This window comes from Euphorbia lathyris, chromosome 5, assembly GCF_963576675.1.
Source record: "Euphorbia lathyris chromosome 5, ddEupLath1.1, whole genome shotgun sequence".
Classification (NCBI taxonomy): Eukaryota; Viridiplantae; Streptophyta; class Magnoliopsida; order Malpighiales; family Euphorbiaceae; genus Euphorbia; species Euphorbia lathyris.
In genome coordinates, this window is record NC_088914.1 from 75,993,748 (window position 1) to 76,020,072 (window position 26,325).

Here is a 26,325-nt window from a genome sequence, read left to right on the forward strand (position 1 = left end):
CACTTCAGAAAAATTCCTTGACTATGTCATTAGCATAAAAGGAGTTAGAGCAAATCCAGATAAAGTAAAAAGCCCTGCGAGGAAAAAGGTGAAAAGAGCGTCTAAATAAAAGCCATGCGAGGAAAAAGGTGAAAAGAGCGCCTAAATAAAAGCCCCACTATGGATGAGAAAGATCCAGAGGTTGAATGGGCGGATCATCGTACTAGAAAGATTGTCAACAAGCATATCAAGGTATAAAACAATTCCTAGCAGAACCACCCTTGATGAGCAGACCAATCTGAAGGGGAGACCTGCATTTGTATCAATCTGTCATGGATAAAGCTATGTGCACCGTGGTTATTCAAGAAGAAGAAGGTCAGCAGTTCTCCATCTATTATGTTAGCAAAATGTTGAAGGATGCGGAGACAAGATATTCGAAGCTAGATAAAATGGCTCCCACGATTGACAACATCCATCCGCGTTAAACCATAGCTCCAAGCATAACCTCAACATGATCGAGATCAAGATTAAGAGCCGGCTTCACCATCATGATTCAATATTGAACACACGAATGATGAGATTGAAAGACGAGTGCATGCCGCTCTGGATAGACAAGAGAACAATGTAGAAAGATACGCCATCCAGTTAACAGGAATTCGCCATTCACAGCGCGAATCATGGGGTACGAGGCGGAAAAAATGATTAAAGCTTCCAACTTGCCACAATATAAAAGAATCAATATAAGCGGGACATTACATATCCCGAACCCAAAGGAGGGGAGCATGTAACCGTTGGAAGAAACGCCAAAGCGTACTACAGGTTGGCCACCACACTGAAGCTTACTGGGAGCTGGCAAACTAGATAGCTTTGTACAGAATAACAAATAACAAGACGACAAGTAGAAGACAGATCCCAAAAAGAAATTCAAAAGTTTCATTAATGTCATAGCAGATGGACCAGTGTATCAGCCACCCGTGGAAGAAGCAAAAATATCCGTTCTGGATAAAACATCCCTCAATTGCCCCTTTTGCAGAAACAGGTCCAGTAATCTCTCCACATACAGATGCGTTGATAATTGAAGGATGGGAGATGAAATAAAGCGAGTAATGGTAGACACGGGCAGTTCTTGCAATGTCATCACCATAGGTGCATTCGCCAAACTCAAGGTTGATCCGATCCAAATAGAAACAACCATTGTTGACATCATGGGAGTGACAGGTCACACTATCCGGACCAAGGACCAGGTAACTTTGGAATGCAAGCTGGCGGATGATGATCAAGCGTGGATTGGTGATCTAGAGTTCTCTATTATGAATGGACAATCAGCTTATAACATCATTCTTGGGCAGCCGTTCATCTCAGAGGTTGCAGCCCTAATTTCCATCCGTCGTATGGCAATGTACATTCCCACCAGCAAAGGAGGAATAATGATTAGCGGGAACCAAAAGGCGGTTCAAAAGACCTACTCGGCGTCGCTATCGATCCACCCACAATTCAAAGATGAAGAGGGTGAGGAAGATGAACTTGTCACTACAGCTTTGGGCGACACAGAAACGCTCCTTATTGCTGATGGGAAGCGGGTGCGGATCGCCAAAGGATTAAAACCCGAGATCAAGGAGGATGTTACGAAAGTTCTCATTGAGTTTGAAATCCTATTTGCATAGGAGAATGAGATCCCCATAGGAGTAAGCCCAGATGTGATTACTCATAAGTTAAACATCATTCAGGATGCGGTTCTAGTTGCTCAGAAAAGACGGAACCATAGGCCTAAAAATCAGTATTTTTACGTATTCTTATATGTGCATTAAACTGTTATAGTATCCTATATTTTATAATTTATTCTTTCTCGCCATACTTTTTATATTCATTTGCCTAGCTTTTATTCCTGATATACGCCCAGTGGCTGGCGAATGAAAAGTTCAACAGACGGATCAATTACCTCAAAGATAGGACAATTGATCCCCATCACGGGCGGATCCCCTTTCCACAAAGATAAGAAGCACAGGCCCTCAGGAGCTTTCAAATGAGCTCAACTCTCTCCTCAAAGACAGGAACAATATTGGTCACCATCAAAAGCGGGTTAAAATTATCTCAAACATGAGAAAATTACACCCTAAACTTTCTCCTCAAAGATAGGAGAACAATAATCTCAGCGGCGGATCGATCTACCTCAAAGATAGGAAACAATTGATCGTCATCAGAGACATAGTTAAAACATTTCTCAGACGTGAGAACTTTACACTCTCAAATACTCTTCCCAAAGAAGAGTCTCAAGACCTGGCGGCGGATCGATTCACCTCAAAGATAGGAAGCAAATCGATCGCCTAAGGCAGCTTAACTTCCTCACCAGGAATAAAAGCTTCTAACCTTCCCAAAGGTTCACACATTGGGGTACGGCTGGCCACCTACCCTAAACAATCGGAGAAATCCTAAACCAGATTCTAAAAAGTTACTTGCTAAAAGATATAATGCATTAGTAAAAATAGTTCTAGAAAGAAAAGGGTTCATCCAATAATGAAGCCTCGTCTTCATCTCTAAATAATGAAGCCTCGTCTTCATCCAAATAATGAAGCCTCGTCTTCATCTCCAAATAATGAAGCCTCGTCTTCATCCAAGTAATGAAGCCTCGTCTTCATCTCCAGATAATGAAGCCTCGTCTTCATCCAAATAATGAAGCCTCATCTTCATCTCCAAATAATGAAGCCTCTGTTGAAACACCTTTTCACATAATTTTGATTTGACAAAATTGTTTAAGTATAATATATATACATATTCTAAACACACTAAGTTTAAATGCTTTGATTTAATTCTACTAATGTGTTTGTTCAATGATGAGTTAAAATATTATAAGACATAAGAATCGAAAGGCCCAAGCCCATTACGGAAGCCAAGGCCCAAGTCAAACAACTCAGTACACTCGGCCCGCGTATGTCAAGACGTTGCCGTTTTTGTTCAAAACGCAACTCAGCAATCGGAAGGATCTAGAAGACCTTCGGGAACAACTTCAAGATGAAGCTGCTGAGTAGTCTCGACAAAGCGTACAAGACAGCAGCTGGCAAAGGAAAACTTCCAGACAAAGTGTTTCCTCTTTTAGCAAAGTTCAGACGACACAGTATGCTGTCCAGTTGACTTTACCATAAAAGGAGAGACCATCTGCTGAGCTCACCGAGGACAAAAGATACACGATTGTGATTGGCCGAGAGCTCTGTACAAGTCAGGATGACAACGACACATAGCCGTTTCCCTCCAACGGTTATTTCGAAATTCGAAATGACCGACGACCCAGACGTCTTTATAAATAGTGCCATCACAAGCTTCACAAGACACAGAACTTGATCAAGCCATTACGCTGACCAAATCTCTACAAGTTCTGCAAGCAAGAAGCAAAGCAAATTCTTACACTACATTTCTAATATCTGTGTAAAAGTCTAGAGTGATTGTAAATCGTCTAAAGTGTCTTAGCACATCTTTGTATTAGGACAAAACACTTATCATTTCTAGAGATAGAAAGGAGAGGCTGAGTACTCGGTTTTAAGTACTCAGCGGAGAGATTAGGATTGAGTAGAAGTATAGAGGAAGGTACTCTTGTCATACTCAATTGCTGATATTGTAAAAGGTTTGAGGCTCTACCTTTAAAGAGCTCAGTAGAGTATTTGAAATCTCAGAACGTGTTCCGGGGACAGGACGTAGGCTTAGAAGAAGCCGAACCTGGATAAATCTGCTGAGTGAAGTATCTCTTACCTTAACTCCTTATTTATATTGCTTGCTTTAAATAATCAAAACTGACCAAGTAAAGAGGTCAAGTTGAGTTGTGCGCATTGAACGTCTGAGCTCAGGAATAGACTCTAAGTGCTATCTCCTGACTCAAGCTAAGAAACTGACCTAGTCACCTGTTGACTAAGCCAGTACCTTACTGTTTACTCAACGCCGCTGTTCAAATCTTTTTCTTTAAAAAAAGGAAGTCTGCCTAGATTGAAAAAAAGTTTAAATAGTTCCTAACCCCCCCCCCCTTGGAACTATACTTGCAACTAAACAAGGGACCAACAAGTGGTATCAGAGCTTAAAAGCTCACTTTAAAAGGTCTAACAACCTTGAGCTGATCCCTACCATGGGCGAAAACAGCACTCGGTTTCTCCCTGGAAACCAAACAACTCAAATACTGCCTGAGGGGCTGTCCATTACTAGGCCTCCCCTATTCTTCGGGTCAAACTATACCTTCTGGAAGAATAGGATGAAGAACTTCATTCAGGCTACAAACATGAGTGCCTGGCTATCTATAGTCCAAGGCCCGTTTGTACCTGTCGAGGTTGTGGCTGGCCAAACAGTTATAAAAGCTGAGGCCAAATGGACAGAGGATGATCTTAAGAAGCTTCAAAACCATGCTTCGGCTATCAATATGCTTCACTGTGCGCTCGATGCTACAAAATATAACAAAATCTCAGGTTGCGAGTCGGCACAAGAGATCTGGAAAAAGCTGGAAGTCACATATGAGGGAACAAATAAAGTAAAAGAATCCAAGGTGAATCAGCAGATGAGACTGTACGAGCTGTTCGAGATGAACAATGATGAGGGCATTTCAGACATGAACGCAAAGTTCACCAACATCATAAATGAGCTCAAGAGACTTGGAAAAATCTTCACTGAGGAAGAACAAGTCAAAAAGATACTCAGGAGTCTTCTGAAGGACTGGCAAGCAAAGAAGACAGCAGTTGAGGAAGCTCAGGATTTAACCACCTACAAATATGACGAACTCATCGGTTCATTGCTGACCCATGAGATATCCATGAAAAACTTTGAGGTGAAGGAAAAATCTGATGACAAGAAGCAGAAGTCACTTGTCATGAAAGCTGACTCCACTGACGGGAGTTCAACTGATGATGAGGAGATGGCTATGTTCACAAGGAAGATGAAAAGGCTGTTCAGGAAGAACGACAAATATTCTAAAAAGCCTTACAAAAAGTTTGATAAGTATAAGGCTGACTCAAGCGACAGCAAATACAGAAAGGACAGCTCAAAGACCATTACATGCTTTGAGTGCCATCAAACTGGCCATATTAAGTCAAACTGCCCCACGCTGAGGAAAGACAACAAGAGTGGGAAGAAGGCAATGGTGGCTACTTGGAGTGACAGTGATGAATCTTCATCAACAGACTGAGGCCACCGAGTCATCGAAGATATGCTTTATGACTGACGAACTTGCTGAGCCATGCGTCTCTGAGCATGCTGACCCATCCATCGCATCAGATGATGAAGAGCAATCAAATGAGGTAATTTCTCTTCCCCAGCTCAGAAACGATATGGTTAATGCCCTGAGTGACCTCTATACACTTGTTAAGAAGTGTAATAAAAAGGTTAGAGCACTCAGCAGGCGCTGTGACGAAGTGGAAGAGGTCAAACTGAGTGACCTCAGATACCTTCTTCAGGACAATTCGACTCTGCATGATAACATGAAGATCATGCATGAGTATGTCTCTGAAGTCCAGTCAGTTTCAAAGAAACTGAGGAAGGACGTCACAACCATCCAGAACCAACTAAAGGTTCCTAAGAAAAATAACATTCCTCTGAGAACTCAGTACCAAGGTACTCGGCAGAGATGGAATCCCCAACGAAAAGTCCAGTGTGACTTTTGTGGGAAGTTAGGACACACCACTAAGGTGTGCTGGCACGCTCAGCACTGGGGTGCTGACAAGTCAGTAAAAAATCCTAAACAGAAGGTCAGTTGTGACTTCTGTGGAAAGAATGGCCATACTGTCCATGTATGTCGCCATAAAATAAAATATGATGCTATACCTGTTGCACCTAACAAGTCAGGACCCAAAAAGAATTGGGTACCTAAAAGTAACTAGTTACAATGCAGGTAAGCCTGAGATGTGCCGAGAAGTCAAAGATGTGGTATATTGACAGCGCATGCTCAAGGCATATGACGGGTGATGAAACTCAGTTCATCACGTTTGAACGTAAACGAGGAGGGAGCGTAAGTTTTGGAGACAACAAGAAGGGTAAGATAGTAGGCTCAGGAACCATCGGAGGTAATCCTACTATTGAATCTGTCTCCCTAGTCAGCGGACTCAAATATAACTTACTCAGCGTAGCTCAGCTATGTGACAATGGGAGAAAAGTTATATTTGATGCTACTGGATGTAAAATATACGAGGGTAAAACAAATGAGTTAATTTTAACTGCCCCTCGGATAGATAATGTCTTTATGCTAGACTTAGAGAAAAAGTTTTCAAAAAATGTGTGCTTAGTAACAAAGGAAGAAAATTCCTGGCTATGGCATAGGAGACTTGGTCATGTAAGCATGGACCTCCTGGCCAAACTAGCAAGAAAGCAATTGGTTGAGGGACTGCCCGAACTTAAATTTCAAAAAGATCAATTATGCCACGCTTGCCAAGCTGGAAAACAAACCAAACAATCTTTTCACAGTAAAAACATTGTCTCAACTAAACATCCGTTAGAGTTGCTACACTTGGATCTCTTTGGTCCAGTCCAGCCGCTGAGTCTGGGTGGAAGAAGATTTTCCTTGGTCATTGTAGATGACTTCTCACGGTATACGTGGGTCATCTTGCTGACCAGCAAGGATGAGACTTTTGAGACATTTTCAAATTTGGTTAGAAAAATTGAAAATGAAAAAGACCTAAAATTAGCTCATATCCGTAGTGATAACGGTGGAGAGTTCAAAAACCAAAAGTTTGTTGAATTCTGTGAAGCCAGCGGCATTGAACACAATTTTTCTTCTCCTAGAACACCTCAACAAAATGGGGTTGTAGAAAGGAAGAACAGAACTCTGGTTGAAATAGCCAGGACAATGCTGGATGAGCATAGGCTTCCAAAGTATTTTTGGGGAGAGGCTGTTAACACAGCATGCTACATTCTTAATAGGGCTCTAGTTAGACTTATACTCAAGAAAACCCCCTATGAACTTTGGAAAGGACGAAAGCCCAATATTGGATACTTTCGTGCCTTTGGCTGTAGATGTTTTATTTTAAATACCAAAGATAGCTTAGCAAAGTTTGATTCAAAAGCTGATGAGGCTATCTTTTTGGGCTACTCAACAAACAACAAAGCATACAGAGTTTTTAATAAGCGGACTCAAGTTTTAGAAGAGTCAATACATGTAGAGTTCGATGAAACTGACCCTGCAGGTAGATACCAGCCGCTGACCGAAGATGATCCAAACTCAGCAACCATCGCTGACCCAGAACCAGCTACTGAGTCATTCACGAAAAGGCTGACCAAGAGTAAGAGTGAACCTAAGATTACTTTTACTGACCCATCTACTTCTGCAGAGATTGTTGAAACAGGAACAGCACAAGACATAAATCTACCCAAAGAAATAAGGATTCCAAGAGGGCACTCCGAAAGTGCAATCCTTGATTCTGCTGGGAATACCCTGATGACGAGGAATCAACTCAGGAAGTACCTCAGCAATGTTGCTTTCGTCTCAGTACAAGAACCGAAAAATTTCGCTGAAGCTGAGTACGATGAATTCTGGATGAACGCAATGCAAGAGGAGCTCGAACAATTTCAAAGAAATGATGTATGGGAGTTAGTGCCTCATCCAAAGAGTCAAAAGACCATCGGAACAAGATGGGTCTTCAGGAACAAGATGGACGAACAAGGAAACGTAGTCAGGAACAAAGCAAGGCTTGTAGCTCAGGGCTACAGTCAGCAAGAAGGTATAGACTACGGTGAGACCTTTGCCCCAGTGGCAAGGCTAGAGGCAATTAGAATATTATGTGCATATGCATCTTACAAGAATTTTAAATTATTCCAAATGGATGTCAAAAGTGCGTTTCTTAATGGAGTTATAAACGAGGAGGTTTATGTAAATCAACCTCCAGGTTTTGAGGACCATAAGTTCCCAAACCATGTCTACAAACTCAAAAAGGCTCTGTACGGCCTCAAACAAGCACCACGTGCTTGGTATGAGAGGCTGACCAGTTTCCTGCTGACTAGAAATTACGTCAGGGGCAAAGCTGATACAACCTTATTCATTAAGAAAAAGGGTAAAGATACCCTGCTTGCCCAAATTTATGTTGATGATATAATATTTGGTGCAACTAACGAATCAATGTGCAAGGAGTTTAGCAAACAAATGCAAACTGAGTTTGAAATGTCCATGATGGGAGAACTCAACTTCTTCCTCGGTCTTCAAATTAAACAAGGAAAGAATGGCATCTTCATCAGTCAAGCCAAATATGCCAAGGAGATCTTAAAGAAATATGACTTGGAAAATTGCAAGCCAATATCCACTCCTATGGGCACTGACACTTTCCTCTGTGCTGATAAGAATGGTAAGTCAGTAGACAGCAAGTTATATCGAGGTATGATAGGCTCTCTACTTTACTTGATAGCCAGTAGACTGGACATTCAGTTTTCAGTATGCTACTGTGCTAGATATCAATCTAACCCTAAGGAATCTCATTACATTGTTGTAAAAAGGATCCTTAGATATTTGCAAAGCTCAGTGAACGCAGGTTTGTGGTATCCAAATACTCATGATTTTACACTCATCGGATACACTAACGCTGACTATGGACGAGATAAGCTGGAACGAAAAAGCACCTCTGGAGGATGCCACTTCTTAGGAAGCTGTCTTGTATCCTGGTTCAGCAAAAAGCAGGCGTCAGTATCCCTGTCAACCACTGAAGCTGAGTACATTGCTGCTGGTCATTGTGTTGCTCAAGTCCTATGGATCAAGCAACAGCTTGAAGACTATGGTGTTCAAACGAAAACAATTGAAGTCAAATGTGACAACAAAAGCGCAATTGATCTTTCCAAGAACCCAATTCAACACAGCAGAATGAAGCATGTCAGCATCAGACATCACTTCATTAGAGACCATGTACTCAAGGGTGAGATCAAGCTGACCTTTGTCCCAACGGATGAATAGCTTGCTGATATCTTCATGAAGCCACTGGCCCGTGAATAGTTCAGCATACTGAGAGAAGCAATTGGTATGTTTAATCCTCTTCAGTAAATTCCTGTGCTGAATGAATATGAATGCTGAGTGAATTACATGCTGAATGATTTCTTGTTTGCTGAGTATCTCATTGAAACTGACTGAATATACAATACTGAGTAAACTTGCACACTGAGTAAATTAGTTTAGAACTTGAACTTAAAATCATCCTTAAATAATGCACTGACCACTCAGAATATCAAACGCTTGACATTCCAAATACTGAGTGATTAATCCGTTAGCATAAATGCAAAGCACGCGTATAGCCTAGGATGACGTATTCGCCGTAATGTGTCATAAATGCCAGGATCATTGTCGGTACATGATCCCAAGGCAAAACTGACACATGGATTCGATTAAGATCCACACCGTTCATTTCGTCTATAAATTATGGGTATTTCCCCATCTTTTACTCTTTACGCTTAATCAATTATTAAGGCAAAGAAATCACTTAGAACTTCTTTTCTTTCAAATTCCTCTAATTCCTCCATCTCCGAAGAATGACTAAGTTATCTTTCAAAGTCTCCGGTGCCGGCCACCAAAAGTCGAGCTCCGATGAACCTTCACAAAACCCTTCTACACCGAGCAAGGGTAAAACTGGCCAAACTTCTGGCAAAGAGAAAGCTGTTAAGATCAGGACCTACTCCAAGGTCTTCGACAATATATCTGAATGGAAGGTAGAACCCTCCAGATGGGTTTCGGAGCACTTTGTATAGAACGAACAGCCATTTGCCGAATGGATTTCTAAAAACGAATGGACTGGGCTGTTCTCGGTCAAGGATGAGACATATCCTGACCTAGTGAGGGAGTTTTACCACAACCTCAAGGTTGCTAGTGACTCCACCGACTACCTAAGCACTGAAGTAAAAGGGAAAACCATCTTCATCAACCCTCTGTACATAGGAAATCTCCTCCAGCTCAAAACTGAGGGAGTAAGGCTGAGGAAGTCAGGAGATCAGGACAAAACCAACTACGTCCATACCTTCTGCAAACCTAAGGGTCACTCATGAGAGATCTCAGCATCTTCAATGGGACATCACCAGAAGATGGCTCACTACCTGCTGAGCTATTTCATTTACCCAAAGATCAACTACACTACATCAGCAACCAACTTTGAACAGTGCTTCATATGGCACATGCTGACGTACACCCCCATCAACATGTCGGTCTTCTTAGTTGCTGGGTTCCTACGCAGCACGGGTACGATGAGACTTGGGTCACTCATAACTCGAATTCTTCTTGACCACAAGATTGATCTCAAAGGCGAGGAATCCTTCAGAGGAACTGAGATCACGGCTGCCTCGCTGAGGGCACTTAAATTTGGACAACCCTTGAAGAAGGGAAAAGTTGCTGCTGCTGGTCAAACTGACCAAGCTGAGGAATCCACTGCTGTGCCTCAGAAAGGGCGACGATCTAAGGCCCCAGCTTCTCGCAAGAGAAAGTATGCTGAGACTCCTTCATCGAATGTTGAGTCTCCTGCAAAGAGGCAGAGGTCAGCTGGAAAGTCAGCTGAAAAGAGAACCAGGCAAGATGAGCCTGGAACTGAGGAAGCTGCTGAGCTCTCTCAGAAGAAGCAGAAGACTTCATCTATGACTCATCTACAGGCCATACCAACTGATTTCATCGTACCGAGTGATTCTCATTTCACTCAATGCTAGGGTACTGATGCTAAGGAAACTGAGGTCCAGTTAGATGACCACTTCATCTCCCAAGTTGAGGAAGAACTTGATGGAGACAGCACTGCTGAAGAAGAAGCTGAAGCCAGTGGTCAGGATGACGCTGAGGAGTCTGAAGAGTATGACAGCGAAATCGAGGTTGAAAATGCTAACACTAGGTTAGAGTGTGGAGCTGTGCAAACTGACACCGAGTTAGCTGCTGGAGTTGAGCAAGTTGAGCAAGTTGAGCAAGCTGACCAGACCCATACTGAGCACAAGGAACCTTCTCCTGCTCACTAAGAAGAACCTGCTCATCATACCACTCCACCACGTAGAAGGCGAAAGCTGGTTAAGGCTAGTGAGAAAATGGTCAGTGAACCTCCTGTGCAATCACCATCTATTCCTGAACCAAACTGACATTCTTCAAGCGGCAATCCACTTCAACTTCCTCCGCGCCGTTGGAAAAACAAGCCTCTGTTTCTTCTCAACAGGAACATGCCGACCATAACACTTCCACCACATCAACTAGTCAGGTTGAACCGACCACTGCTCATGCTGTCTCCTCAAGCATGGTGCTGACTCTCCATCTTTCTGCTGTCAGCACAGACAGTGTTCGGGTTATGTCTTCCATTAACAACCTCTCTGCTGATCAATCAACGATTCCTTCAACTCAAGTGCAGATTGAGCCAACTCATCCAGTCACTGACCAGGGTACTCCTTTCAATCCACCTTCTTCTGGTTATACTGATGTACATCGGGATGCCACTGAGTCCGGGAAAAAGCTCATTGACTCAGTGCAAGCACTCATCCACGATCTTCAACATTCCGCTCCGCCTGCTGCTGGATCTTCAATTCCTGAGACAACTCAGCTCTCCCAGGTCACTCTACTTCTCAACGAAGTCAAGGGACTCAAGGATCTGCTGAATGTCGTCTTGTCATTCCAAGCCCAGCAAGCTAAGCAGGATTCACTTGCCAAGTTGGCAGAGATACAGCTGTCAACAATTCAACATCTGAACTCTCTCCATCAGCAAGTTCAGAAGTTGTCTGCTGTGAACACTGACTACGCCACTTCCTCAGAACTCAAGATGCTTTTTGCTCAGCTTCATACTGAGCACCTTAAGACAAATGAGCAAATGGTGTCCTATAGTCAGTGCTCAGTCGAGCAAATCGGTGAGGCCATCAGGCTACTTAACCTCAACAAACAAGAGATGGATACTGACGTGTTGAAACAGAATGAGTTGCTATCTCTCGCACAGCAATCCTTCAATCACATCCGTCATAATAATATCCAGCGTCATCATTATGACTCAGCTCTCTTGAAAACTTTCCACCAAGTCTTTGCTGGCCTCTCTGAAGCTCTCATCTGGCAAGCAAAAGCTTAAGCTTTCAGTGTAAATATGCTCAGTGCTGCTGATCTTCGCGTACCAGTCGAAGTATCAGCTGATGGAGTTGCCATCTTTGATGGCGTAAATGAAAGTGCTGACAAACTAAAAGAGCTTTCCCAAGAACTTTCTCGTGCTGTCTTAACCGATGCGTTCAAGCTCCCTGAAGTTGACAAAATGGGGGAGAAAGCGCAAGCTGCTAGAGCTCAGCATGAGCGACGTCAGTACGAGTGAAGTCAGTCACAGGGCAAGAAGAAGAAATAGATAGGCTAGCATAACTTAGGCCATATCAGTGTAATCTATTTGTCTAGTTTATTTCTTTTACTATGTACTTGCTGACTTCTTTCAATATATATCATACTTGCTTTTCTTATTCCAATACTGAGTCATGATATATGCTATTAAGTACTGAGTTATTATGTATCTTCATTTGTATAATATTTATTGACTAAATGATATGCTGATAACATGTTTGACATTAACCTATGTACTTATGAAACATTCTGATAAGAACTCATTGAACAACAAATTACTCAGCGCGCTCTATATGTCTAAAACTTCCGCTTAACACTGAGTAAATAGAATATGTGATATAGCTGACCTATACCTAAAAACTGACCTTAGACTTACTCATTTAAATCCTTAAATGTTTTAAGTAAAACTAAGTCAGTAGCTCAACCCTTACGGGGGAGTTTGCTAAAGTATATTAGGTCAACTATCATGGGGGAGCTCATACTGAGTTCCTTGCTGAATAGTTTTGCCAACATCAAAATGGGGGAGTTTGTTGAAACACCTTTCCACATAATTTTGATTTGACAAAATTGTTTAAGTATAATATATATACATATTCTAAACACACTAAGTTTAAATGCTTTGATTTAATTCTACTAATGTGTTTGTTCAATGATGAGTTAAAATATTATAAGACATAAGAATCGAAAGGCCCAAGCCCATTACAGAAGCCAAGGCCCAAGTCAAACAACTCAGTACACTCGGCCCGCGTATGTCAAGACGTTGCCGTTTTTGTTCAAAACGCAACTCAGCAATCGGAAGGATCTAGAAGACCTTCGGGAACAACTTCAAGATGAAGCTGCTGAGTAGTCTCGACAAAGCGTACAAGACAGCAGCTGGCAAAGGAAAACTTCCAGACAAAGTGTTTCCTCTTTTAGCAAAGTTCAGACGACACAGTATGCTGTCCAGTTGACTTTACCATAAAAGGAGAGACCATCTGCTGAGCTGACCGAGGACAGAAGATACACGATTGTGATTGGCCGAGAGCTCTGTACAAGTCAGGATGACAACGACACATAGCCGTTTCCCTCCAACTGTTATTTCGAAATTTGAAATGACCGAAGACCCAGACGTCTCTATAAATAGTGCCATCACAAGCTTCACAAGACACAGAACTTGATCAAGCCATTACGCTGACCAAATCTCTACAAGTTCTGCAAGCAAGAAGCAAAGCAAATTCTTACACTACATTTCTAATATCTGTGTAAAAGTCTAGAGTGATTGTAAATCGTCTAAAGTGTCTTAGCACATCTTTGTATTAGGACAAAACACTTATCATTTCTAGAGATAGAAAGGAGAGGCTGAGTACTCGGTTTTAAGTACTCAGCGGAGAGATTAAGATTGAGTAGAAGTATAGAGGAAGGTACTCTTGTCATACTCAATTGCTGATATTGTAAAAGGTTTGAGGCTCTACCTTTAAAGAGCTCAGTAGAGTATTTGAAATCTCGGAACGTGTTCTGGGGATAGGATGTAGGCTTAGAAGAAGCCGAACCTGGATAAATCTGCTGAGTGAAGTATCTCTTACCTTAACTCCTTATTTATATTGCTTGCTTTAAATAATCAAAACTGACCAAGTAAAGAGGTCAAGTTGAGTTATGCGCGTTGAACGTCTGAGCTCAGGAATAGACTCTAAGTGCTATCTCTTGACTCAAGTTAAGAAACTGACCTGGTCACCTGTTGACTAAGCCAGTACCTTACTGTTTACTCAGCGCCGCTGTTCAAATCTTTTTCTTCAAAAAAAGGAAGTCTGCCTAGATTGCAAAAAAAGTTTAAATAGTTCCTAACCCCCCCCCCCCCCCCTTGGAACTATACTTGCAACTAAACAAGGGACCAACAGCCTCGTCTTTATCCAAGTAATGAGGCCTCGTCTTTATCTCCAAATAATGAAGCCTCGTCTTCATCCAAGTAATGAAGCCTCGTCTTCATCTCCAAATAATGAAGCCTCGTCTTCATCCAAGTAATGAAGCATCGTCTTCATCCAAGTAATGAAGCCTCGTCTTCATCTCCAAATAATGAAGCCTCGTCTTCATCCAAGTAATGAAGCATCGTCTTCATCCAAGTAATGAAGCCTCGTCTTCATCTCCAAATAATGAAGCCTCGTCTTCATCTCCAAATAATGAAGCCTCGTCTTCATCCAAGTAATGAAGCCTCGTCTTCATCTCCAAATAATGAAGCCTCGTCTTCATCCAAGTAATGAAGCCTCGTCTTCATCTCCAAACAATGAAGCCTCGTCTTCATCAAAGTAATGAATTCACGTCTTCATCATAGAAATAACGAAGTCTCGCCTTCACAAATGCAAAGTAAAAACACTTTGGAAAATGAGTAAAGGCTAAAAAGGCAAGTGCCTAGAGTGCCAAAACCCTCCACAAAATGCACAAAAGTCCCTAAATGGCTGATCATTCTTAATTATCCCTAAGGTCGGGTCATTCTCCTCAATATGGCAGAACTGAAGAAAAAAAGTCCCTAAGGCGAATCATAATCCTATGCGGTAGGAACAAATGGTCCCATAAAGGGCGGGTTATTCCATTTCTAAAAGAAATATAACTCTCAAAAAGCCCCTAGAGGCTAACAATGGATACAGCTGACCACCTATTCACGAAGAAGAAAAAACCCCTAAAAGTGCATCATATCCATATATGATCTCATCTAGGGCGGGTCCACTTTCCTCCAAGATGGAAAAATAAAACACCATTTAGACAGCCCTAAAGAGCTTTTTATACCTTTAGGGGGGCTTCTGATAACAACCCAAATTATTCTTGAATAAGGAATAAGGGAAAATTAATAGAAATAATGGCAAACCATTATTTCTTCTAAAAGAGATATTTATGCATGATTAATGTGGAATTAATGATAATTAATGCAGGGGCAAATATGCAAATAATGAGGAAAAGGAAGGAGTCTCTAGCATTATGCCACGCCACGTGGACCATGGCGAGATACGTCATAACGAGATACGCCCGATGAGAGCGAGTAGCGGAGACCCGCCATAGCTCTCAAGGAGAGCGTACATACGCCTTGACGGATCAAAGAATATGAAAAGGCGCCTTTATTAACATCCATGAATGGGAATAAATACAATTAAATGGCAATTAATAGCCATTAAATGGGAATAAAGACTTGACTGTTCGAATACCTCAACTCTGAGGGTTTCAATGCTAAATACTGGGATTAATGGAGAATTGATAGCAATTAAAGACGAGTAATGACACGACTCTTCACCTGCTTCCCCATTAATGCTGAAGGTTACAAAAACCTATATAAATACCCCAGCTTCCTAGGATCAAAGGTACACTTACTGATTCTCTACTTTTGTGCTTACAGTTTATTCTCAGAAATATTACTGACTTTGGCATCGGAGTGTCCCCGGCCGATCCCAACGGCGCCTCACAGGGAAGTGCTCCGATCAAGGATTTTTCCATAAGTTATCAGATAGGGACAAGATAATGTATTTGATTTTTCTTTTTAATTTTAGAGTTTCTTTGTGATAATTTGATAATAATGAAGTTAATTTATAAAATAAATAAATATAAAAGACAAAATTAACCATGTTTACCAACTTTTAAACCACATAGTTTATATTTGAATATGACTTAAACACATGTTTATTTTGTACTTTTCCCTAAAATTTATTAAGTGGGCAATCAGTGGCGGAACCAGGATCCCGGATGACCCGGGGCTCAAACATATCAGTAAAAAAAACTCAAAACATAAAAAAAATAGAAATTAATTGTGCGGTTGACGGTAAATTTTCAGATCCCAGCCTGTTAGGGCTGGGCAAACTTTTTTTAGCCTCCAACGCATTAAAACTGTAAAAATGTTATCATTTTTTTAAAAAAAACTAGCATTGAACTATAGAAAATTAAACATGTTTACTTTTTTTAATGGTAAAGATATAATAAAAATGAATATTAAATATGTCTACTTTTTTAATGGTAAAGACATATTAAAAGTGAATTCAAAAGTGTTATCAAAATAAAAATAAAGAGTCCATTTAAATTAATTAATAATGGTAACATGTTTTTATAATTATTGAAAAATAAAATATAAATAAATAATTTTTTTTTAAAAAAAAATGAGGTTGAAGTGAGTTGAACATATGACCTCTCAAATAGAAATAAGCATCATTAACCATCTTATCTACCTTTAAACATTAAAATAATACTACATAGAGTCAATATAATTCTCTCCAAAATATTACCAGACACCATTACTAAATTTTTTTTTCTCAATTCTCTGACCGCCTGTCGGGGCTTGAGCCCCCCTAACCCCCTGGTTCCGCCCGTGTGGGCAATGCAACACATTCTTGTACCATAAGATTTATTTTATATATTTTTTCTCTTGTATCATAGAGAGAAAAAAGGAACCAACAGATTTTCTATGGTTATATAAAGTCATACGATCTTCATTTAGATTAAAGAAGATACAAGAGGAGGAACACATGAACTAGCACATAATTTATCATAAATCTTAATAGAACAGAAAATCGTAAACTTTTAATAGAGAGGGGCCGCTCACACCAAGAAAGTATGACGTCGGCTCTCCCGTTTGGAGAGACCTTTCCTTAGAGCAGAAATTCTTAATAGAGAGGGGCCGCTCACACCAACAAAGTATGACGTCGGCTCTCTCATCTAGGGAGACCTTACTCCTCCTAACTGTAATGGAGGCCACGACTCTAGGTCATAGGCTTTCCGGGTCACCTATATATGTTGTAATATTGCTTAACCCATTCTATTTACTCACTCCTCTATACCAATTTTTCTAACTTACAATGTCGGATTTACTACATTTGTTCATTCTTTGTATCATCAATCTGGGATTCTATATAGGAATAGGTTGAACAAGTAGTGTCAAAACACGATCTTTGGTCTCATGTTCCTGAGTCCCATGTCCATCTCCATATTGGTACATGCATTGTGCCATCCGAGCTAGGTCCATTGCTGCCGCAATAAAAGCTTTGGAGAATAATGGAGAATCCTCATGCCCTTGTTTGTTCATCTTCTTCCATGTCTCTCTAATTAAAGATCGAATATGTTCGCATGCTTCTTGTTCTGATGGCATGCTCACAGATGATGTAGATAATAAGATGTAGAAGATGCATGCTCACAGATGATGTTACTAGATCATTGGCTAGTCGAAAAACCACAGATGACAACCGCACTATCTCCGGATATTCCTTTAGACATTTCAAGCTATCAATTGTGATTTCATCCTGTGTGAGAAAAAATGCATGGACTAGTATAACTGGACCAGAAACAGAAATCCATGCATTGTCAGTGTATTCTTCGAGTGTTGGTGTATATCTGCTATGGTACCATTTAGCCTCTAATAAGAATGCTTGGCATAGATCTACCCACTGCACAATATAATGTTATTATTAATTAATGAAACCAATAATGAATTTAAGAAACAATGTTAATATTGAAACTTACAGCTTTCTTCAAGTAGGGAATGATATGAAATCCATGTTCCTTAAGCACATCATAACCTATTTCATTGATTGTATTATGAAGAGCTACAAAACATATCTTCATATAGTCCGGAAGCTGTTCAATTTCATTCACATCCCATCTGAAATCATAGGAACGATGTTTGTAAACTTTTCAATATTTGTATGTTGAGAATATATACAGATCATTAATTGCCAATTAACCTTTGAACAGCATCAGTAAACAATTCAAGTTCCTCCAAAGTCCCATAAACGTCATAAATGTCGTCAATAGTCGTTATAAATGCATTGATTTTTGTGCACATTCTTCTGCAATATCCGAATCGTGGCTCATAGGTCTCTCCCACTGACCATAAGAAATTCTCCACTAACCTGTCTCTTATGAAGCTTAGCTTTTCAGCAAGACATGTACTCTTCCACCACCTTTAATTTGTGTGAGAGAAAAAAAAAAAAGAATATATAATTAGTACTGCCATGAGATCATTAAGAATATTTAATTAATTACGAACCATGAGGCGTATTGAAGATCAGCCTGGTACGTTGCTTGGACATTATTGAAATCCAAGCTCTAATATATGAGAATCCATGCCTTGTTTAACCTCATACATATCTATGAACCACCTGCTTTCCAACCTCTGCATTCTCCAATGGAGTGGGAGCTCCAACCCATGATTTATTAATTTTGCATAATATGGATCAATTTCTTGATTTTGCTGAATATGTTTTCTCAGATTATTGTATGCAAATTCTCTTGCTGCTTCTAACATATTGTCACCTTCTTCTGAAAGGAATGAGGCCTCATACAATGATAGCATGCCCTTGTAATCCTCATACAGATCTGCTTTAAAGTTCCCAACCTCGTCTTGAAAATCACAAAATATCTCTGAACATTCATTAAGATCAAATATATTTATACGTTAAACCCATATTTGAATCAAACATGATAAACTGGTGAGTTTGATAATCACAAAATATCTCTTAATATAAGAAGTTAATTAAGATCAATTATATTTATATGTGCAATTACCTTGAGATATGTTAAACCCATGCTGTCTCAAGAGTCTAAATTCAAGAGCTGTGGAGTGCAAATCTTTCTTGACTGATTTATCACTATGTCTTTTACTGAAAATACACATCAGAATTTCATGTATTTGATCTTGGAAATGATATGCTAATCCAAGTCTTTGTAAAATGTCAATGAGCTCAAGTTGATCCAAAGGAGTTATGGATTTGATGAGCATCATCTTCATTTCTTCCTTGAGCTTTCTAATACTATTTGTATACTTATGTTCCTGCATTATATATAAAATCACTAAGATAGTTTTGTATTCGAATCTTTCAAACTAATATTTGGCCTTAAATAATATTTTATAAACAATGTCAAAGAAAGAAGAAAGTGCGAATTAATATATATTAATATATACACCTTATATTCACTCCTCAAGGAAAGCACAAAGTCATAATCCCAAATGGTAGGTTTGTAATTTGCAGAGCGTCTGACGATAGATTGAGTGGAAATATTTGGATTAAGAGAGCATAGTGTTTTAGATTTAGTGGTATCAATAGTTTTATGTTTCAGTTTGGAAAAAGAGAAATTAGGAATTGGTGAAAATAGAAGAAAGGCCATTTGAAAGTGGATGAAAATGCAAGAATTGTTGAAGATAGAAGATGCATTCCTAAGGTGATTGTGTTGATTTGTTTACATATTAGAGCTGAAATATGATTAAGGGCTCACTGTTGAGTTGTAAACTTTTTTTTAATTATTATTGTAAGATGGAAACGTTTTTAAAAATGAGCAATAATTGTGTAGAGTGATGATATTAATTGTGTGGTGTAGACATTAAAGTAATAATGATTTGACACAAGGCAATACATGAATTAGCTATGAAGATAAAACGAAAATGAATTTGTATATAATGATGATATTAAGTTATATGTTTGGTATGATATGATACCACCTTGTACGAGGATGAAAGGAAATGCAGAATAGACTAGACTAGAAATCAACAAAATTAAAGTAATAATGTTTTGACACAAAGCAATACATTAACATAAGCTAGCACATTTAAAATCGCAAAGGAAATAGAATTTCTGGTCATCCGATGAGTGCTGCTCTCACACATCAATTAGCAAAGCAAACACATCCTATTTAAGAGTCAACTATACTCATAGCCATTCAATTTTTTTCTTATTTTCTTTATGTATTGTAAACCAGCACAAAAACTTATAAACACCATGAGTCTGTAGCAATTTTACCCTCCAACATTTAAAATGATGCAATTTTACTCCTAACGTTTTTAGCCAAGAGCAATTTTGTCCATAAATTGATAATTTTGGTCAATTTTAGACACTGTTATAAAACACATATATTTTTGTTCCTTATTTTGCACCAATTGCATCAAATCATTCTAAAAAAAGGATTTTATGTTTTTTATAATTTAATAATAGAATTAGTGATTGATATTTATAAATTCAGTGAATTTTTTGAATTTTTTTGTCTAATTCATATAAAAGACAGCATATTTTTTTATTTTTTTATTTTTTCCACATCCCACTATATGTTTGTGATTTGTTAATGATAAAATAACGCATGTGTGAAGTGTAGATGACAAAATTCATGACCGAGAAAACAGTTTGATGAATTATTTCTCAAATTGACCCAATTTATCAATGTTAGGGGTAAAATTGCTCTTGGCTTCTGTTTAACGCCTTTTGGTGGTTGGTGGCGAGCGTGCCAGTAGCTTTGTCTAAAACTACAAAAACCGTAAATTGGATCTAACTTCTAATCAAAACGAAAGTGTGGATATAAAAGAGCCTAGAGTTTGTGGCGGAATCTAGAAGACTGATTATGACTACAATGAAACAATGCTAAAAGAAAGAATAAAGGTTGAACTGCTTGCATTGAATTGAATAAAATTGGGTGTTGACATCATTGAGAGACTATAGCTAGAAAAGTTAGAAGTTGATCAAATTGAATAAACTAGGTTGTAGAATAGCTGAAGTCCATAATTGGAGGAGAATTGTTTGAATTCCATTGAGTTTGATTTTGATTTGATTTTATTCATTGGTTTGAGTTGGATCCTTTTCTCTTCGATTTCCTCCTTTAAATACTTTCCACGCTAGAGCCAGTAACTACCACTCCCCACTACTTCCTTGCCAAATCGTCTTCAGTAAGTTCCCTCGTGTAGTAAGTTATGTAACCGCTTCTTAGGTATATCCATTTGGCTCTTAATGAGATCTCTAATTGCCCACAATCGATGTTCCTTGCCTTATCTGCCATGTCTCCTATTTCCACGGACATTGGCCCTTCCATTCATGGGTCTTTTGCCATCCCATCCTTGAATTTTGCATCTGTCCTGTTTTGACCCCTTTGTCATGAACTTACGCTGCTTGCTCTCACAGAGCTTCATCCTTGGGCCCTTTCTCTGTTTCTTCTTTCGGGCTCTTTTCAATGTTTATCCCTCTTCAATTAGTTCCAACTTAATTGCAGGGGAAACAACTTCCAATGTTAATGGTAAAATTGCATCATTTTAGATGTTAAGGTTAAAATTGCTCCTAGCACAAAACCTTAGAGGTATTTTTACACCTTAACCCTTTTATATATTTTAAAAAATTATTTAATTTTTATACTATCTCTTTCTCTCTCCTATTTAATTTTTTAAAAAATATAATTTTAAACCGTTTATAATTAGAAGTCGTTTCTACAATATTGGATGCATAGCTAATTTTTAAGCTAAAAAATTGCAAGTGTGGTAGTCTCTCACATTTATGGAGAAGAGAATTATATTTGTGCTAGGCAAAGTTTGTCTTCTCCTTATTTGTCTTGATGGCTAGTTTTTGTGATCAATTTATGGGTTAATACACATATTTACTCTTGTGTTTTTACGTTTAAACAGATATACCCTTATATCAAATAAACACGTAAATTTATCCTTAAACTTTTCAAAAAAACATCAGATATACCCTAATTTAAACAGAACGCTTAGTTGGCAAACACCGTTAACAAGCTTTGTCTTCCTCCTTAATATCCTCTTCTCTCATTGTTCCCCTTTTAAGCTTTCTTCTATATCTTTCTCTCTCTACTTCCATCTTTTGCTTTCTGTCCCTATCAACTAATCCCTGTTAGACTCAATCTATCCATCCAATTCTTCACCTTTTTTCTTGTTGCTTTCTTCTCTATTTCTCTCTAAGGTTTTGGTTCCTTTATACATCCTCTGTCCTTCTTCCTGAATCATATTTCTTGAATATATTTTAGCTAATAGCATGACTTCTGTGAAAAACAATTTCTTAAATCGTTTTGTTTCTTAATTTTCTTTTTATTTTAAGAAAAGGACACCAAAGGAATTAAAGAAAAAAAAGAAAGAAGAAAGGAAAAGGCTTATTTGATAAATATGGTTTTTGGCATTTGGATTTTATGCCTTTAAGATAGGTGTTATTCTTTCTTGGCATCTGATCGATTTGCAGAATTACTTATCAGCTTTATTCTAATAAATATGCTTATGCTTTTGCTGTTCATAAGTTTGTTTTCACTGATAAAATTGTATGTAGTTTCTAGCATATGACACTTCACTTGCTCTTGCATCATGAATTGGATTTACTTTTCTTCAAATTTTCTCAGGAAAAATAAAAAGTTTCGGTTGAGGGAGGTTGAAGAAGGTGACTTTGCTGTTTTTTTTTTTTTTTTTTTTGTAAAATGAGAAGTTGAAGAAGGTGATTTGTAAAATGGAGCTGGTGGAGGAGGCAAAGACGAGACGTGAGTGAATGGAATGAGTGGGGGATTTAATTAAGAATTGACAAAAAAAGACCAGATTTATTTCACTTGACTGGCTAAGCTGAATGAGGGTATAGTAGTCATTCAATGAGATGTGTAAAGGTGCTACAAACAGTGTTATGCCAAATAAGCATTCTATTTAGCTTAGGGTATATTTGCTGTTTTTTTTTGAAAAGTTTAAGGATAAATTTATATGTTTATTTGATATAAGGACATGTTTGTTTAAACATGAAAATACAAGGACAAATATGTGTATTAACCCTCAATTTATTTATGAGAACTTTCAAAGTTTCATTATCATTTTTGTTAATTTTTATCAATACTTTTTATCGCGAGTATTGACTTTCTTTTAGCATTGTTGTTCATTTTCTTTTTAATAGTATTTCGACTATAAAGGTATCATCCTAATTAGGATGTTAAGTGTTCTTTCTCCTAAGTAAAGCCTTCTTGATTGGAAAACAACGATTAAGCCCAAATCTCAAGACGGTTTGGCACTTGAAAGATGAATGTATCTTTTTTTGGCCAAATTGGGTTGGAAATGTTTAAAGAAACCGATCAATTATAGAGTCGAATTCTGCATTCAAAGTATTTTCGTACTGCATCTTCCATAAACTCTATCGATAAAAAAAAACATTCAATTTCAGACCTATGGAGATGAATTTTTTAAGCAAATTCAGTAATGGTTGCTGATATGAGATGTGAAATTGGTGTCAGTTAAGATATTTTGTTCTGGACAAATCCTTGGCTATTCGACCAACCTATCTTCTCTGTTATCAATTATATTATCCTTTGACGGGGAAATTCAATTTGGTCACCTTTTACTAGAGTCCAAACGGTTGGCGATGGAATTTATTAGAAGGCTATTTAACAGAGGATATCGCCAACAAACTCAACAACATTTTTATTGATGATAGCATCGACAATCATGACAGTTTTTGTTGAGTTTGCCCTCCTAATGGCTCTTTCAGTGTTAAGTACGCATATATTGCACAATTGGACGGTATTGGAAATCTACAAAATGTTAACTGGTAGAGCATTTGGCATATTCAAGTTCCATATAAAATCTGCACATTTTTTGTGGGTTGTGATTTATGTAAAACTAATGGGGAACTATGAGCATCTACGGCGAGGCTTTGTCGAATCAGAAGTTTGCTCTGTTGAAATACAAGGACTAAGTGAGGAATTTAATGTTTTTCGAAAATAAGAATTGACACTAAATAAATCCTTTATTGAACTTATTCTACTCTTACAAACACACAAAGATAAAACTTTGAAGCACCCTCCACTCAACACATTGCTATTTGCATCTATCTACTTATATATATATATATATTCAATACAAGGCACTTATATTTTTATATATATAATTGTCAAACTTAGCATACAATTTTGGCTAATTTGGAATCACAAGTCCAAATTCATACATTCATGCATTATTATTTTTATCTTCTTTTTTTTTTAATAAATGCACACCTTACCTTATCCCCTTATCACGTGAACATGCATTTATTATTTTATTTATTTATTTTTTTTAATAATATAATTAAGTTTATTAATTTTAACATACCCCCTTAAACTTAATTTTTCGTGACTCTCAGTTGAGCTCTCAAATGGCTGAACGTATCGTACTTCAACGGCTTCGTGAAAATATCTGCAATTTGATCTTGCGTCTTCACGTACTTCAGTGTCACCTCTTTTTGCTCAATGCACTCACGAATAAAATGATACCTCGTATCAATGTGCTTACTTCGATCATGAAACACTGGATTTTTGGCTAATTCCAGTGCAGATTTATTATCGATAAAAATCTCCGTCGGATCATTTTGAGTCATCTGAAATTCTTCTAGCAATTTTCGGAGCCAAATCGCATGGCACACCCATGAGGTTGCAGCAACATATTCAGCTTCGCAGGTTGACAACGTCACAATCGCCTGCTTCTTCGAACTCCACGTAAATGCAGTATCACCGAGAAAAAATACAAAACCAGTTGTACTTTTTCGGTCATCCTTGTCACCGGCCCAATCACTATCACAGAATCCAACTAATTTGAAATCGTCAGTTTTTGAATAAAATAATTCCAAATTAGTTGTACCTTTCACGTAACGGAGAATTCTTTTTGCTGCATTCCAATGTGACACCGTTGGGGCTTCCATGTATCGACTTACTAAGCCAACTGCATAGAGAATATTCGGTCTCGTACATATCAAGTATACCTGAGACTTCCAACCAAGCTTCGGAATAATGTCGGGTTGACTCTGTCTCCACCTTCATCTTTTGTCAATTTGATTCCACATTCAACTGGCGTGCTGATGGAATTACAATTTTCCATCTTGAACTTCTTTAAGATCTCCTTTGCAAACCCACTTTGAGAAATAAAAATTCCATCGTCATTCTGCTTCACTTCAATGCCAAGATAATATGACATTAGACCAATGTCAGTCATCTCAAACTCACGAGCCATTGTCTTCTTGAACTCTTCAAACATCTTAGGATTGTTCCCTGTAAAAATGAGATCATCCACATACAAACAAACAAGTAACATATCTCCATTTTTCACCTTTGCATACAATGCATATTCATGTGGGCATTTGACAAAGCCATTTTCTTGAAAATATTTGTCAATGCGACTGTTACAGGCTCGTGGTGCTTGCTTGAGACCGTAAAGTGCCTTTTTCAATTTTAACACTTTATTTTCTTGATCTTTCACAACATACCCAGGTGGTTGCTGGATATAAATTTCCTCTTCCAGATATCCGTTGAGAAATGCGGATTTCACGTCCATTTGATGGATTCTCCATCCGTGTTGAGCAGCTACAGAAATTACCAGTCTGATACTCTCCATTCTGGCAACAGGAGCAAAAACTTCATTGTAGTCAATTCCGGATCGTTGACTGAACCCTTTCGCCACTAATCTTGCTTTATGTCGGACAATTTCACCGTTTGCATCTTTCTTTGCTTTGAATACCCATTTAACTCCAATGGATTTTTGACCGGACGGAAGTGACGTCAACTCCCATGTTTCTCGATCGAATGAATCTCCTCTTCCATGGCTTTTCTCCATTTTTCATCTTTCATTGCTTCTTTTGGATCTGTTGGTTCATCATTAACAAAATGACAATAAAGAGTTAATTCATCATCGAGATTTCTTGTTACATCATAGAGATCTTTAATTGGTATGAATTTTTTTGGCTTTCCGGGCGGATGTTCATCTGAACTGTCTTCATTACTCGAGGACGAACTCGAACTGGATGAGCTTGCTAATGTCGAACTGGTTGCTGGTGTTGTGGCTGCGACTGTGGCTGGTTCTTCATGATCATTGTCTTCATCCATGAAAGGATAAAAATTGTAGCTGTTTTCTTTTTCACCAGTCCAGTCCCAAACTACTTCTTCATCAATAGTGACATCTCTACTGATGATGATTTTCTGAGTCTGAGGATCGAACATTTTGTACCCTTTGGAATGTTCTGAATAGCTCACAAACAAATATTTCTTGCTTTTATCATCTAGCTTCTTGCGTTCTTCATCCGGTACATGAACATCAGCAACACTGCCAAAAACACGCAAATGAGAAATACTGGGCTTTATTCCACTCCATGCTTCTTGTGGAGTTTGATCCCAAACACTAACAGTTGGCGATCTGTTCAACAGGTAGACAGCACAATCTACTGCTTCGGCCCATAACTCATTCGGTAAATTTTTGCTTTTTAACATGCTTCTCACCATGTTGAGCACCGTTCTGTTCTTTCTTTCTACTACGCCATTTTGCTGAGGTGATCTGGGGACTGAAAGGAAATGACGGATTCCATGCTGTTCACAAAATTGCTTGAAAGAGATGG

At 38.6% G+C, this 26,325-nt stretch overlaps 2 pseudogenes; both read right to left on the minus strand.

Moving 5' to 3' along the window:
• Positions 1–16,706: 16,706 nt before the first annotated feature.
• LOC136230629 (terpene synthase 10-like) lies at positions 16,707–19,415 on the minus strand (annotated as a pseudogene).
• Positions 19,416–24,066: 4,651 nt separating this feature from the next.
• LOC136229882 (uncharacterized mitochondrial protein AtMg00810-like) lies at positions 24,067–25,181 on the minus strand (annotated as a pseudogene).
• Positions 25,182–26,325: the final 1,144 nt, after the last annotated feature.